The sequence below is a fragment of the Dermacentor silvarum genome, chromosome 5 (genome assembly GCF_013339745.2).
Source record: "Dermacentor silvarum isolate Dsil-2018 chromosome 5, BIME_Dsil_1.4, whole genome shotgun sequence".
Taxonomy (NCBI): domain Eukaryota; kingdom Metazoa; phylum Arthropoda; class Arachnida; order Ixodida; family Ixodidae; genus Dermacentor; species Dermacentor silvarum.
Window position 1 is genome coordinate 105,293,439 of NC_051158.1, and position 12,079 is coordinate 105,305,517.

A 12,079-nucleotide genomic window follows, 5' to 3' on the forward strand; every position below is an offset into this window, starting at 1 on the left:
ACGTGCACCAATCGCATGGCACAATAGAAAAGCTTTCCGCCTACAATTTAAAGCCAAAGAACAATATATTTTGTAAGTTTATTTTGAAATTACCTGTTTAAAAAATTTTAATTAAAGGCCATTTTATATTGCTTTCCCAGGCCTTGTCGAGTCCCAAACCTCGCCCAGGAAACCCTTCTTTTCCCACTTCCTGAGCGGAACAAAGGACAACCAGATGAGATAACGAGAAACTAAAATAATTCTCGCACATTGCAAAATAAACTAACAGTTGTGCATAAGCCTCGCCAATTACTTTACTTATAACCTAAATGGATCTCTGGAGCGCATTTCCCCTAAAGTCCGGGTCCTTGAAAACACAGAAAAATACTGGCAAGCATCGAAGCTCCATAAATAGTTATTTGATTTGCTTTTCTAGAGTCAGTTACGGTTTGTTTATCAGGTGTCGTCTTTGCTGATACATCACGATGCACTATGTGGTCACGTGGAAGATCGCACAATTTTGCCACTTGCTCCCGCTCTTTATTTTTACTCGTATGCATATATTTGTTTTGTAGCACGATGAACTGATTTGACGTCCTTGCCATTGCAAGTACTTATTAATCAGCACTTAATTACCCAGATTTTAAGCTTGTGTTTTACAAAGTACACACAATTCGTAAAATGCCATATGAAATTTGAAACTGCTTTACAGCTGGTGCCACCTGCGTCTGAGGGATTTCAATCTGGTTTTGTCTTGTCAGCTGTTGGCATTTGTGTGATAGCCTGCGCTCCTTCAAAGTGCCACCACTGAAGGCCACACTAAAGGTCGATGTTTTTCGCGTACACTTTCCCTTTCCTGCGACATGATGCATAACATGTCCTCTAATTGGAGCTATCAAAATTAAATGTGATGGCCTATATTCCCAGAAGTGACCGACACAGGTTACGATTTCTTCTGCACGCACAAGAGCCACACTTCCGTTTTTATTGTGCCATATTAATTGTGCCGGAAAGCCTTTTGAGTATTCCGAATAGTTTTCATGCATTAAATTTTCAGCTCAACCTATTCATAAACTATCATATAGCATCAAGAAGATAGCTTGAAGCATGAGGTTCTGATCAATTTTTCTGCGCCACGTGAGCTGTCAAAAAATTTGCGCAATGCCAAACAAAGAGAAGTGGCTGCAATGCACTCCTACTAAAATTGACAGAATGCATGGCAAATATTGTTTATGAAATTCCTCTGGGATGCGTTCGCCTGTATAAAGGCCAAACGGGTGGACGTTCTTATGATCGGACCAGGGCGCCTAATTTTATTGTACGTAATAAGAATGGTGGTTTCTGGCTGAACACAGCAAGTTGTGCGGATGAAAGCCACGATTACACGCTAGGTTTCTGAAGAAAGCAAAAGAAAGGACCGAGCGACAAATTGTAGAAGCGTTATTTAATTAAAGCTAATTAATTTATTATTAACTGCGTGAGCAAGCCTTATATTTTATTGACTGACGCTCAGATTGAGTTTCTTGAAGGTTTTCTTTAGGTCTTAAATGCTTAACCTATTTTAAAGTCGTTTTTTTTTTTGCATTTTCGTCCCAGACGCCTGCTCAAGGCAAGTGCGTGGATTCCCATGTTCTGTGCGCATGTTACCTGTTTTCATTATAATTTTTTTTCTGCATAGTGTCTTCGCATGAGCCTTAAACATTGATACACATGGCGATGCTAAACCAAGGTCGATGGCCATATCTTGGTATTTTCGAAAGATAGAGGGGGCACCGCACTTCAGTAAAGTTAATGGATGGAACCCTGACTTTCGATGCTCAGCGTGAGTGCTATTACATGCTTCCTCACATCTATTAAAAATTAGGCATTATGTTGAAGGCGTACGTCTTGCACTGGCCAATCACTTTGTGGTTGCAGGCATAACAGAAAAGAAGACACAATAGAATAGAAGTTGTTGACGTATGCGTGCAAACGTCTGCCGTAGAAGCGCTGCCGCACACCGTCTCAGTGAGCTTACTTGATGTCTTCAACGAACCCCGCGTAAGTTTTCTTTTTCTTTTGGAGCCGGTTAGGCATACAATTTGATTCCCATAACAGAAGTACTTCTTCTGAACCTGCCCATCTTTTCTCTAAAAAATACTACCTCAATATGTCGCCTAAGCAAGTGCTATTTCAACGCAAATATTGTTTTAAATAAGTTTTTAGATTTCAACCACAGCGGAATGTATGCAAGCTCTAGAACACGCGCGTGTTAATGTTTTTTCTGTGACTTCACAAGCAGCCTGTGTAAAAAAAGCAAATAATTGGGACGACGCGGAGGGACTACTGAGTATCACATGTGGCTTGGGCTTGTTCAAATGTGGTCAAATATTACGGGTCTTGTTGCAATGACCATGACGAAGAAAAGCGTGGTGCTCGCCTTATTTATTCAGACAAGCGGTAGCAGGCATTTCTTGGTCATCCTAATGCAGTCTGCTTGCTAAAAAGGCTGCACGCAAAATATGCGAGCTAGGTTAGTCTATAAATAGGCGAAGAAGAAGTAGTGCCGCTCCTATACGGCAACAGTACGTTGCTGGAATCTCCCATTGGTGCTATAAACCTGCATTGTGTGGCGCCAGTCGTGACGTCTTTCCAAATGTAGCAGAACTTATGTAACAAACTGACTGCCCTTTTGTGCATTGTATTCACGGCATGAACGAAAACCGGTTCAAAATTCACGGCCCGAAATGGAATCTAGTGAAACCGCTATGTAGGAGTGTATTGTTAAGAAATATTGGTGACTTGATGTGCACGCTTCTAATCCCGGTCTGGTGATTATAATATAGCCTTCTTCCACCTAAGAGTAAGAAGGAATACATTATGCTACCAGAATACTGGAGCCAATGTGAGAGTCAGGCGCTGTGACAATGAACGGCCTATAGGTGTTTCTATACTGAAATAAATGAGGCTCTGGGACACTTCTGTTTCGTCTCCGCCTTTCTTTCGCTCGTCTGACATGTTACGTAGTCGTTAAGATTGCTTACGTGTCGTTTGCGAAACATTTTCAGCAAGAAACTTAACAAGAAGGCATAAGTTATAGCTTTCGTGCTATTCGGAAACTACAATATCGCTAAGATCAATATACGTTCTTGTCAATGCAGCAACGCTAGAGTGGAATTCGACGCCTCAAACAAACATCCCCGAAACAAACATCCCCTCGTATTTCAAACGAGGGGATGCATCAATTGTGACATTTTGCATGGTGGCTATTCTGTATCTACACTATTTCAATCTAAGCTTCTGGCGTGGCTGAAAATTTTGTTGCTTTCGACCTTCACTGTTCCTCTAGCCGCCAGAAGATTAAAAGCTGATTGCGAATGGTGTCTTTAGGAGCCGAGAAAAAACGAGGGGATGCATCGTGAGAGACTCGCAAGAGCAGGCGTTTTTGATATCGAAGCTGTAAAAAGTTGCCCCCGTGACTGATCGCAGGAAGTGACGCATGATTCAAATCACGTGACTTCTTGGGACGACTTTTTCTCGGCATGACCCGTGGCTCGCTCAAGAATGCTGGTACTAACATGCTGACACTTGGAGTAAGTCGTGGCGAAATGAGACAGAAATTTGTAAATTGATGGTAATTTTTTTTGGTAGTTGTGATAAAATGCAGTCATAATAATCATGGGGTCAATGTCTTTTCGTCAGCAACGATAAGCGGCACATTCACTGCAGCTTTAGCGCAGAATTAATACATAATCCCACACAACTTGCATGCCAAGTACTGTCACTGCCGTTTAGCGGTAGTCGTATCCTTGGCACAACACGTTTGCTTAGCATTCTCGTGCCATGGCTGGGTAAATTTTCTTTAGTTTTCTCTATCCTTTCTTGAATTATACGTTTCTTGGTGAACGAGGCTTCATCCTTCCTGGCAGCCTTTGCCAACCAAAGTGTCCTTGCAGTGCGATGAGGTCAAAACTTTGTTTTTGTCATTAATTTATTTACTTTTTATTATTTCTGGCGCCACTGAAGTTTCACAAAAGTTTTTAGCACTATTAGGTAGTAATTGGTTTTGGAGAACGCATCTGTGGCGTAAGATGCACTTTTGTTGCAGTTGGAGCAAAGCTGGTCCGCTGACGGACGGCTTCATGAGTTTGTTGCGTGCCATTTCTGGCAAAAGCAACACGTTACGTCTTTTTTTTAACACGCTGATATCGGGTTAGCGAAGAGACAGAAAGTACCACAAGGAATGAGGTCCATAAAGTTGACATTAGGGGCCACAAAAGACTCCTTGGACTATTCTGCCTCCGTCTCAGAGCATTACTCCTATAATTGTAACCCAGTGAATATTAAGACACACTGCGAAAGAGTGCGTGGGCTCGCAGCCAATGAAGAGAATAAATACGTCTAAAACTTTAGTTCGTAGGAAACTGTACTCGTATTTCGGTGTACTCGTTTGAGAAATTAAGTAAGCTAACTTCAGTCTCTATTCTGGAGGCTTTTGAATCCTCTGCACTCAGTCCGCATTTTTTTTCTGTAATCTCTATTGCCCAATCGAGATAGCTTTCCAGTCAAGCAACGTTGGTATAAAGAGGCACCAGTAGGCCAACTATCACGCCACTTAGATGGCGCAATTAGAAGATAGGGGGCGGAAACTTCAAGATGGCACGTTTATCTCACTGTTTCATTTTACCCGCCTTACCCTAATTCGTAACCGCTAATCATCAAGTGTAGGCGCCGTCGGCTTAGGCGTTATTAATAGAACGTTAATAAAAATTAGACAATTACCAACCTGCAGCGTTGCCATGATGGTTTTCATTGTATATACCATTCATCTATTACTAATTCAGCCATAAAAGTTTATAGTACTTGACGTTTACACTATAGGGTTTGAGTTTCAGTTTCTTATTTCGAAGCTACTGAGAGACGCCAAGTTTAGCGTTGTTTTAGAAGAACACCTTATGGATCTGTCATGAAAATGTACTGCTTCAAGAAAAAATACTTCAATGGATCGAGTGAGGTAACAACACCAGAAGAAATATTAGGCGAAGGGTGTACAAATTGAGCAAGCAACGCTGCGAATCACGCTAGCAGCGCCGACTGCGGTTATCGCCAGCAACTGCTACTTGCACGCCTCCTTTTAATTACTTCTACTGTACCTACCGCACTCACCTCTCTCAACTTCAGTGGTCGCTAAGATTAGTCCTCCTCTCTGAACATATAGCGTTTACTTACTACGTATTGCAATTTTATATTTATTATGCCTATGTTAAACTGCTAAAGCGCAATAAGAAATTTTGGAGGGCATCATTAGGCGATATACGAACAGCACACCCCTCTGAAACTCCAGCTGAGAGGAATGCCTGGCACGCGTAACAACAAAGTTGTCCACATGTGACAGGCAGTTTAATTACACAGGTTTGAATAAGCATATATATATATATATATATATATATATATATATATATATGGCTGCTCGAGGTCTCCTGCGAAATGTTTTATCCTGTGGAGGCTCTTCATCCATTGTTCTTCCTGCCTGAAGTCAAATCAACACCACCTCTCCGGGCGCGGAGATTTCCTGAAACGTTCGTAGATTTATTTGCAGCGTTTTTCTTCAAAAAAGTCAGAATTAAATACGAAATGAGCATTGGGAACCGTCAAAAATGCGTATCCCTCGGTGTCTGGCCAAGAAAAACAAAAACGCAATGGTATTGTCATTCTAAATCTAGAAGTGTTCTTTTTTTTCCCGAATTCCCACCTTAAATATTGATCTGAATGACACCTGAAGCTAGCCGGAACTCGACCGTGATCAGGTGAACTCCTTCCATGATAACATTAAAGAGACCCCTGCTCCCCGAAAAAAAAAAGAAATAAAAACCGGGAACTGTCGTTCACATTGCACCACGTGGATGATTTGTTGTGCGGCAATTCTCACGGCACTTTTCTTCACCACCGAGAATAAAACAAAGGTAGCCGTAATCGGACAGAATTTGCGAGAGCTTGCTGCTGCCACACTAAGCCTAACTCTGGAGAAATTGCTCAAATCGCAATTTTGAGCCACCTCGTTGTGAGGATTTGTTCTCTGCTTGTACGTGTATAGCAGCTTTCGTGCAGAGCAACGTATTTTCCGGATGCCTATATTGTGAGCTGACTGAAATATTCTCATTTCCCAGGTATGAAGTACGAAACTGTGTTCTATATATGGACTGCAGTAAGGATGAAATCGTGTGGTGCCTTCGTGCGGCACATCACAATAAGTTGTAAACCTAATGAACGAAACAAAAGATAAAAAGTTGTCGCAGTTTCACCTGAAAGGCGAAGCATCAATTGCGATAGCAAATTTGTAGAGAGCTATACGGAGTAATGATAGTAGCTTTATCAGCTGTATAAACTTGGACATGCAGCAGCACCGGCAACACGCAGAACTGTTGTCGACGCCGTCGGCATTTTGCCTGCGTTCGCACAAAATGCGTGCGGCGTTGGTGACTGTTGCCGGAGCCTCTGATATAAATAGGCACTTGGTGCCGCAGCTAAACGTCGCCTCCCTCCCCCCCCCACCCCCCACGGCCTTTCGCGCGTCGGAAGAAGGCGCGTTTGCTCTACATATATGGTGATTGTAAAGGAGGAAAGAGACGCCTACTTCTGCAGCCCTTAAGGGAGCACGGCGCAGAACGCGCGTTTGTTCTCCGCCGTGGGTTAACTCCCCGTGAAAGCGCGCGTGCCTCGCGCCCTTTGACTCGCACATGCAGCGCTCGGCGGCGCGCGGCGACGATTCAATCTCTCAATGACGTCATACGGAACCTCACGGCGACGACGACGGCAACGGCGACGACGATGGCGACGGCGACGCCGACGGCAGAAATCTGCTTTGGAGTGTCCATATAATTGTTATCGTAATAAAAATGAAAACGCACGGTGTCAATTTAAGTAGACTTGCGTCCTGATAAAGCAATTCGTACTGACTGCTTTGCTCAAAAACGTATTTTCAATGCACCTTATTCAAAAAACATTACTATTACAGAGCCACACGAGCATTTTCAGGCTAAAAATTTCCAGGTCGGTTACGAGAGTGTAGCGCGAATATTTAAGCGTGAGATGGGGAGCGAGATAGGTGTTTGTACTCCCAATCTAGAGCTAACCGAATCCTGTGGGGGTCTCTAGGTTCACTTTTTCCTTTACATTACGGAGTGCAGGATGTTTTATAGCGTTCTCGGTGCAACTTCTAGGCACCTCTCAAATGAATGACTGCTACCTTTCTAGTCATACATGGGTACAGCCGGGTGCGTAGCTGCGCGCTCAACTAAGCAACACCGCCCACTCTCTCCACGCTGTGACTACGACCTCGCAATATCTCCACTGTACTGCGGGCGCAGTGGGTGCATTTCGGCGGCTTCTCCGCCCGTAAGGCGCGGAGTGCAGCAATTATGGTGGCGTTACAAGGAACCGAGCTTTGCGTCACGTCACCGAATACCGATGTGCCTTAATAGAAGCACCTTCTGGTGACTCTCTCGCTCACCGCTTTTGCTACGGACGGCGACAGTGGGGCGAAACTGATGAACGAGCTCAGATATGCTGATGATTTATTAGGAAAATAATCTGAATAGTAATATTATGCACGATGAGCAACTGGGAACGGTAGTTCGCACTAACCTCCGACTACTTATGTCGAACTCTTAACCATCAATACCTCTCACTGCTGCTAAAAAAGTATCTACGTTTAGGTCCCTAAAGCCAGTTCGAGTCACCATCCAGCTACATAGAAAACTCATTTCAGGCTAGCAGCAATGGTCAAAGTTGTTGCACCTCGCTTCAATGTTTTGGGCAACCACCACAACCTTGCATCAAGGTATTTCATAGCGCAGAGTTCTGCGCTAGTTATGGGTGCTGCTTTGAGCCAAAGTACGACAATTTGTAGCTTGCTGTCATTAGCATGTCTAACACTTCACAGATAGGTACCGAAATACGCGTATTCACAATCATTACACTGAATGGAAGATCCACTGACACGGCTTTGTAAATAACAATTTTTGTCTGCTCTTTAAAATATGAAGATAGCTAGAACCTGAGAATTCCATTCGTTTTCTAAAGGCCACCAAAGAAAGTTCGAGGCACACTACTTATGCAAAAAATCAATACATATACTTTTTTGCTGGGTACATGGTGGTTATATATGCAGTACGTGTTTCACAAAAGGATACTTGTAATTGCATCATCTCCTTTTTTATATTTTATGCTAGGTATGTTATGTAACAAGTCCCCTAAGACATATATTCACATCTGCAACCAAAATAATGCCACATTAGCCTGAAAGTAATTGACATCTAAGCCACATAAACCAAGCTCTAAATGCACATGTGCGTAGGTGTTAAAGTATTTCTCCATTGTTGTCCTTAAATCATCTTTATGCAAAAGTAGCGCTAGATATTGAAAAAAATATTAGAGAGTATGGTGTGCATCTCTTACGTCGCAATCGATTTCCTCCTGTGTTTTGTGTCGTAGTTGATATAGTTGAGCTTCTTGAGGGAGCCCGTGGTGCTGCAAATGCACATGACCGGCCATCGTTTTGCATCGAGGAGAGAAGAAAGACAAATGTGGCTGAATGTTTGGGCCAGCAGCCGCACGCATTTAAATACCCATTTGAACACAGATAATGGAGGGAAAAAGACTTGTCAAGTTTGTTTTATCACGGTATCGCCATCGTTTGGCACGCCCCATTTTGTGCACTTTGAACTATGCACGATCAACATCATTTTCTTTTATTTGACGTTTGTACATCAGGGTGATATTGGCAATTTAAAATATGTTTAATATATGAGCTCACCATCCCAGCCCCCGCTCCGCCGTTTTTTTGCCGTGTAAAAATATATTCCTACATGGTGAGGTATTTGTGCCTTTACAACATGTGGCCTTATCATTTCATAAAGAATAATTTGACTCCCGCCTCCGCTATCAGAATTCTTGAATACATGGAACACATGTGTGAACAATTTGGGATGGCGTCACGACTTGTCTTTTTTATTTCTGTTGTTTCTCACCCACCAAGTTTCCACTTAAAGAGCAGCCATTTCTTTCTTGCAGAAGCATAGTTCAATAATACAGCTTAAAATTATGCTTCGTCAGTTCTGTTAAAATGCCGCTAGCAAGGAAATATCACTGTGACGTAACCTTGATTGGCAGCCTAATTTTCTCCGCCCTTGAACAGATGTGGCTTACGTGGAACCGCTGCCACGATTATGGGATCAAGTATGCTAGCTCAACAGTCACTGAGCTCTACAAAATCGAACTGCTGCGACTCCGTATGAAAGACTAAAAAAGCTGGACCTTTCACTGGTTGCTGCAGCTCTGAACTTTTTTTGCATATTCAGCATCTTTCGACTGTGAGGAACATCACCTTATTTTCACTTTATTGCGTATCAGCAAATAACTGCGTAAATACACAACACGGAAAAGGGCAAAAAGTAATCGATTACAGGTTTATGGTTGCAACAGCACTACGACGCAATGAGTGAGAGAAATTTGGAGGATACTTAAGGTTTGCCTTTAATAGTGGAATGCGATGGCGTTCAAAGGCTTCCCGGCAACTACAGCTTTCTTTTTCTCCAACTTCGCCCCCGCGAGTGGCTGACGAGCGGTCTCCTTGTCATGGTGTTCTTGCAAGGAACAAACGGCGGCGCGCCGCCTATATGAATGGTAGAAATGCTGGAAAAGGGGTTTGTGTTTCAGTTTCTGCGTAAGAAAATTAAGCTTTCTCCTATATTCAAATTACAATCCGACGCTATCACGTCTGTAGGTTGTGTCTAAGTCGTACTTTACAATTTTTCTGACGTATTTTACTTTGAGAAATACAATTACTTCACTAACGCCACTGCGCCACGTGGAGGGACTGCGTGGTCGGGGTGGTTCGCGATGATTTTTGGGACCGCGTATGTCGGCACCTACGCCTACGCCGACACAGACTCCGATGCCCTATATTTTGCGACACAGGACCTTTAACGATCTGGCGTTAAAAATGGAGGGAAAACAACGCGACGCTGTGTGGCATCGGCTCCTTTTTAGAGAGAAAGCTCTACTATGCCATGTCTCGAAAGGTCATTCATCGCGTCGCAATGACCTTTAGAAGCCGCAGCGTGAGCTGCCGGAGTGCAAGTGGGGTAGGTGTGACGTCATGACACGTGATTCGCTGTGGAGAGGCGTCGCAGCTGCACTTGCTTGGAGCCTCACCGTTGCGGTGCCACGTGACTAGACGAGAGTTTTAACGGCTGCTTCGCCGGCGCTTGGTCGCTCAGGCTCGCCATAGATGGCGTGCCGTCTGGACCGTCTGTGCGTGCGCTTTAGCGGAAGCGGAAGGCTGAATCCAATCATCCAGTAGATATATCTAAACGGCAGGCTGCGAAATTTCAAGCAAATGCAAAGTTAGCTGCTGAAACACCGGAGCAAAGGGAAGACAGATTAGCACGTTATAGGGAAGCTTACCAAGCGCGGAAGCGTGCATTAACGAAACACTCTGTGCGTAGTCTTTGAAAAACCAAGCCAAACAGACGTTTTTGGCCGTCCTGCAACACTGTGTGCTACCATTGGTGGGAGTAGTCTTTGTAAAAACCTTATATAGAACCCCCCAATTAGGGCAGACAGTTTGGCAGAAAACAATAGCATTCGTGATAACTAGGTTGAGTGCGCAGGTTAGTTATTCCTTATCTTCTTCAGCGTAAGCTAAATGGACTGTCAACATTATTTTTCTTTATATTTTTTTATTAGCCTTTTCTACGTACTATATATATATATAACATGTTATGTAATGTGGTCTAATCTTACGACGTTGTTGATGATAATTAGCGCCGACGTTTTCTTCCTTCTTTTGAAGTGCACCAGTTTGGTAGACCGCTTATAGTGCTCCGGTGCATCCTCGAACTTGGCGACTGTTTATCTCATTTTCAGCAACCTTCCTGCTTTTTTTCTCCTTACTCCTTACTCTCCATCTGAGACATGTCTTTTTTAACAACAAATGGTCGGTGTATTCGTTCAGAGATTCGAAGAGCTGGTTTCACTTGGAGAGGACGGGTTTTCTCCGATATTATTGTATTCTTTTATGCAAGAATTTGAAAAAAAAGTAAAATGTATAGTTCACCATCTAGGACATAATTATAAATTATTTGGCGTTGGCATAAGTATCCGGAGAAAATATCAGTTTTCCTTCACTGTGATCCTTCACTGCAGACCTGTAAAACAGCACTTTGTGTGCTGTTTTACAGGTCTGCTCTAGGCGATTTCCCAAGTCAGAAACGTGCTCTTATATATGCCTTGTTACCGTGTCAAAATAGAAACTCGTTCGAAACAGGGCAAACCCAGTTTCGACCCCTTAGTTGTCGAAGTACAAAAGCTTGACCCAGTTTCTGTTACATAGCCATCGCGTGGCTTGCCGCCACAGCCCTTTGCTTGTGCACCCACAACCACGGCCCTTGTGCGTCAATGGTTTGTAATAACACAATGCACTACAATGGATTTTCATAATTCATTGCACTTCAATTTCTTCTACTTTCCTATACATGAAACGATGGTGCATTCACTACAAACTACTGTATTTATTTTAGCTTGAAAAAGTGAAAGCCCTTGAAATACGACATCTGCGATGCAAAAATGTGCCTGTCAAAAGATCCTGAGGCGACAAATCCTTGCTGGATTTGTCGCCTGTTTTGAACTCGTTGGTACAAATACATTGCAAGAATAAATTTTTATCCGTCAGAATATTTAGCTATTACTTGTTCAGTACTCGGTAGTTAAATTTCAAAGCGAAATTGGCAAAAGAAAGCGAAAATATAGAAACAAGGAAATTTCGCTCGATAGCACACAAACCTAAGTAACGCAAGATGTTGCCGTAAAATTCCGTGAATGTGCACACATCTCGGTGCATAACGCTGCCTACATGCTGCTAATGTCCGCTTTTTTGTTCGCCAGACAACGTTGGGCCGTAACGTTGTGCCAGCGCTGAGCAGCACATTCACGACATTGACATAACGTTAACGGATGTTCCTGACAACGTAATCTGGATGTTTCCTTATGTCACTTGAGCTTTCAGGTAACGTACGTATGGGACCTTCAAACAACGCTCAAATGACATTGCAGAATATCT